The sequence below is a fragment of the Engraulis encrasicolus genome, chromosome 19 (assembly GCF_034702125.1).
Source record: "Engraulis encrasicolus isolate BLACKSEA-1 chromosome 19, IST_EnEncr_1.0, whole genome shotgun sequence".
Classification (NCBI taxonomy): domain Eukaryota; kingdom Metazoa; phylum Chordata; class Actinopteri; order Clupeiformes; family Engraulidae; genus Engraulis; species Engraulis encrasicolus.
In genome coordinates this window covers 6,417,516-6,422,668 of record NC_085875.1, presented here as the reverse complement: position 1 = coordinate 6,422,668, position 5,153 = coordinate 6,417,516, and the positions used below count along the sequence as shown (strand labels likewise).

Genomic DNA, 5,153 nt, shown 5'->3' with positions numbered 1-5,153 from the left:
GGGAAGAGGCTCCTCTTCTCCCCCTCTGCTACCATCTGATGAATACGTAGGAATCAACATCCAAGGGCCTCTACACACCGGCTCCAACAGAGTGCAGAGCACTGCCCCGCAAAAGTTTGATTCCATTGCTTTCAATACAACCCCGCACACCGGCGCCGATGTCCGTGGACATCGGCTGGCGATAAGAGACAAGTTCTATTTTGTCGGAGCCACCCATTGACTATCCATTCTCTGCTGTGGTGGAATTGTGTGCGGGGGTCGGAATTGTGTCGGAAGCGAAAGTGCTCCTCAGTGCTGTCGGAGCTGATGTGCGGAGGCCCTAATCCATCATTGGCAGGATGCTTTTTTTTGCCTTTTGTAGTATTGGATTGGTGGAGTTTGGTGACACATGTATCGGTAAAGAGAATGAATTTCTGCCTGATGTCAGTGATGCAAAATTAGGTAGAAACTGCTGTTGGTTAAACCCAAACTATTTTGAATTTACCTCTGAACTGTGCACGCCTCAGCAGGTTATAAAAGCAAATATTATTTGCAGTTGCATTTGATCACTGTGATATAATTGGCAGTTTACATTTTCAGTGAAAGGGGTGGTGATTAATGATAATGTTATACAGACGTGTGCTACTGTATAATGACAACTTTGGGTGTTTGATAATCCTTTCCTTAGTTGAAGACTTGGGTAAATGTAATGAATAGCGTAATGCTATTGATCCATGCCATGGAAGACGCAGAAACGTCAAATGTGTGTCTGACTCATAGTCACAGTGGCTCTGTATCTCACTGGATCTGTAGAGGGATTTGCATTAAGCTTCTTTTTTCCTTTTTTAACTACTGTGTATGAGGCATATATTTGCATTGACGCAAAATATTGAGTTTCAGTCCCAATTTTAGAACTATGTTTGATATCAAGGCCCACAAATAAACCAGACAGTAGCCTCTTAGTGCAGATGGGGTCGCTGGCGGGCCTATTCCCTATTTGCTGAAAATACTCAACTACATCATAACAACATTGCTATGTCATTACAGAGAGCCTTAAGTAACAGATTAAGTCTCAGCCATCACAATTGTGGTGACAGTAAGGTTATGACATAGGCTCTGTGCTAAGGGGTTAAATATCTCATCATCTTCCAGTATCACTTGTCCCTGTACCTGTGTTTCAGTACCGCAATCTGCACCAGTGCATGAACACATTCATAGAGATTAGACGACGGTGCACAGCCATGCAAGTTGTACGCACTTTCACCTTACAGCCTCATCACTCCTACTAAACATCGTCTAGACATCAAACCACCCCTTCTCCCTTCCCCTCAACCACCACCCTCACCCCCACCCCTTCTTTTACCCCCTTCTGTATTTATGAATGCACAACGCAGGACGAGAATATCCATTTTCTAAATGTATCCTCCCAACGGTGTGCAGAAACAAAATGAATTTTTCTAATAGGGACATAAATTTGCCCACTTTTGGGCCATTAGTATGCAGCGTTGTGAGGTGAGGCGGGGCGGGTGGGGCGGGTGGGGCGTGGTGGTTCAGGCGGTGCTTCCGCTTGGCCGGGCGGGCGAATCTGGATTGACGGGGGCCCTTCACTCTGTCTGACGCTGTTAATCATGGAGGAAGGGCCGGGCCCTGACTATGGCTACGGTGTCTTTGTGTGTGTGTGTGTGTGTGTGTGTGTGTGTGTGTGGGTGTGTGTGGGTGGGTGTGTGTGTGTGTGGCTGTCAGTGTTTGGGGTGTGTGTGTGTGTGTGTGTGTGTGTGTGTTTGTGTGTGTGTGTGTGTGTCGGTGTGTGTGTGTGTCGGTGTGTGTGTGTGTGTGTCGATGCGTGTGTGTGTGTGTGTCGGTGTCGGTGTCTGCGCCCGCACTGACCTTGAGTGTCAGTGGTGGGACGGCACTAAAGCAAGCTTTAAAAGCACTCTGCGTTTCCTCAACATCCCCTGTGTCATCGTCCACTGCGCTCCTTAGCCTCAACACCTCCCATCTTTTCCAACAGCTCCCTACACACCCTTTCCCACCCCTCTCTCACCCTGCCCAGGCTTCACCTAATCCAGATGAAGAGGAGGAGAGAGAGAAGGAGGGAAAGGAGGAGGAGAGAAGAAGACATGGGGTGATGAAGACAGAGAAAGAAAGAAAGAGACGAGGAGAGGAGAAAGAGGGAGAGGAGGAGGAGAGAAAGAGAAATAGAGAAAGGTAGAGTATGACAGAAGAAGAGAAGGAGAAAGAGGAGTAGAGGAGAGAAGGGCAAAAGGAGGAGGAAGAGGAGGGCGAAGGAGGAGTAGGAGCAAACAGTGGAAAGGGAAGAGAGGGATGGAGGCTGAGGAAGAAGAGAAGAGGAGAGGGATTAAGACGAAGAAGGAGAAGAAGGAAGAGGAAAAGACAGAGGAGAGGAAGGGGAAAGAATGAGAGAGGAAGAGAGGAGGGGAGAGGAGGAGACAGAAGTGAGGAGGAGGACAGAGTAAGAAGAGGAGGGGAGAGGAGGAGACAGAAGTGAGGAGGAGGACAGAGTAAGAAGAGGAGGGGAGAGGAGGAGACAGAAGTGAGGAGGAGGAGGACTTAGTAAGAAGAGGAGGGGAGAGGAGGAGACAGAAGTGAGGAGGAGACAGAGTAAGAAGAGGAGGGGAGAGGAGGAGACAGAAGTGAGGAGGAGGACAGAGTAAGAAGAGGAGGGGAGAGGAGGAGACAGAAGTGAGGAGGAGACGGAGTTAGAAGAGGAGACATAAGTGAGGAGGAGACAGAGTAAGAAGAGGAGGGGAGAGGAGGAGACAGGCCCTCGTAAATTATGCAGCGGGCCATTAAACACCCTTGCCAATGTGTACACATGTTTGCTACATACGTACATGGCAAGGCAATCTAACAGCCCTTATTAATATTCAGAGCCCTGTGTTCCAGTGTCCTAACTGGTGTGTGTGTGTGTTTGTGTGCGTGCAGGTGTGCGTGCGTGCGTGTGTGCATGCGTGTGCGTGTGTTTGTGTTTCTGTGTCTGTGTCTGTGTCTCCAGTATGTGTGTATCTGTTTATGAGAGAGCATATGTCTGTGTGTATATACGCTCACATGTGACTATGAATATCGCATAAACGTCTAGAGAGAAAATGATTTACGCGGCCTCCCAGCGTCATGTCTGTGCATTTTTATATTGCGTGATCCTACTTCCCCCACATAACTGTTCCGGCATTTATCAGTCTCGTCACCCGCAGAAAAGCGTCTCCGCGTGTTGGACAACCCAGCTGCTTGTTGGATGGTGTTTCACTGTGCACTTGGAGGGAGGGGGGTTGGCCAAGGTGAAAGAGAGAGAAAGATGTGCGTTGTCAGGGCCAACAGGGAGGGAGTCGCGCATGATGGCTCATGATGGCTTAATGATGTAGCCTTGTATTGTAGTGTAGTGTGGCCGGCCGGTGGCCACGCATGTGTGTGTCTCTGCTTCTTTGCTCCTCTCTCTCTGGTCGGCGGGAACACTATCTTGCTTGCTTGCACGCTCGCTCGCTCGGTCACCTTTGAGGGATGGAGGTGGTGGTGATGCAGAATGGTGTGGAATGGAGGGATGGAGAATTGGTGCTGAGGAGAGAGAGAGAGCGGGCGAATGAGGATGATTGAGATGAAGTGACCCTTATGCTGTTGGGTGTTTGTGTGTATTTGTGTGTGTGTGTGTGTGTGTGTGTGTGTGTGTGTGTGTGTGTGTGTGTGTGTGTGTGTGTGTGTGTGTGTGCGCGCGCGTGCGCGTGCGTGTGTGTGTGTCTGTCACTGTCTCTCATAGGCTTCTGTGTGTGTGCTCAAGTGCTTGTGTGTGTTTGTGTGGCAGACAGGGAGAGAGAGAGAGAGAGAGAGAGAGAGAGAGAGAGAGAGAGAGAGAGAGAGAGAGAGAGAGAGAGAGAGAGAGAGAGAGACAGAGAGAGAGAGAGAGAGAGTAGGATAGCTTATTGCAAAAAAGTGGTTGGCTGTAGACAGAGAATAACAGAGATGGAGGGAGAGAGAGTGTGAAAAAGACTGAGAGTGACAGAGACAGGAGGTTTGGATAGAGAGACAGAGAGATAGAGCTCATCAGAGAAAAAAAAATGAGAGAGTGAGTGAGTGAGTGGGAGAGAGAACAGGAGTGTGAGGGAGGGTGTGAAAGCAAGAGAGGAATGAAGAGGAGAGAAGAGAAGCATCAGGGAGGGAGGGAAGAGAGAGAGAGAGAGATCTAGCTATCTACAGAAAAAGAGAGAGAAATCACAAAGAGAGAGAGAGAGAGAGAGAGAGAGACAGAGAGAGAGATATATATCTTGAATTAATGTGAGGGATAGAGAGAGACTCCCGTGTGTGTGTGGAGTGGAGCTAAGCAACAGACATCCGAGTCCATCCCTAGTCCGGTTCCATGTTTTCCATGCGGCCGGTGCTTGTGGAGAGAGCAGGCAGAGCGTGAGCGTGAGCGAGAGCGTGAGCGCCCTGACTCCTGCGCTTGCTCTGCTGCAGTGGAGGGTCCAAACGGCAGCCAGTGGAGAAGAAGTCCGTGCAGGCAGAGGGAAAGAAGAGCATCCTGCCGTCATTTTATTTTTGTTTTTCTTCTTTCCTCTCCTCCTCCTCCTCCTCCTCTTTTTTTCTTCTCCCCCCTCGAACACTCTCCAGAGGGGCTAGGATAACGGCCAGCCGCGGAACGAGGGGAGGGAGAGGGAGAGGGAGAGAGAGAGAAATAGAGAGAGTGACTGACTGAGAGGGAGACGAATGTGAGGGAAGAGGCAGACAGACATACTCCGTGAGAGAGGGAGAGAAAGAAAGAACTGGAAGAGACAGAGCGCAAGAAAGAGAGATTGTGACAGAGACTGAGAGAAGAAGAGCAAATCTTCTGTCAGTGATCATATCCACGGAAAAGCGATCCCCACCCTTTCATTTGCGAGCAACCTACTGTCATCGCGTGTCAAAGCTGAAGCCCCTGCTCCTTCAGATGTCATCTACTGTCAGCGATCCTACCAGGTAAGTCTACAGGAGCTTCACCTCTCTCTCTCTCTCTCTCTCTCTCTCTCTCTCTCTCTCTCTCTCTCTCTCTCTCTCTCTCTCTCTCTCTCTCTCTCTCTCTCCACACGCACACACTCTGCCTTTCCAAGTTTCAGCATTTTCTTTATCCGTTCAGTCCCCCCCCCCACACACACACCCCTCCATCTCTTGCCAGCGGCCAGTAAGCTTGC

At 49.7% G+C, this 5,153-nt stretch overlaps 1 protein-coding gene across 1 annotated transcript in view; it reads left to right on the top strand.

Annotated features, from left to right (window-relative positions):
- Positions 1–4,895: 4,895 nt before the first annotated feature.
- dlgap2a (discs, large (Drosophila) homolog-associated protein 2a) overlaps positions 4,896–5,153 on the top strand; it is a 249,928-nt gene continuing 249,670 nt past the window's right edge. The window contains exon 1 of the mRNA XM_063183538.1: positions 4,896–4,941. The gene's annotated coding sequence lies outside the window, so the exon portion shown is untranslated. The remainder of the gene's footprint in view (positions 4,942–5,153) is intronic.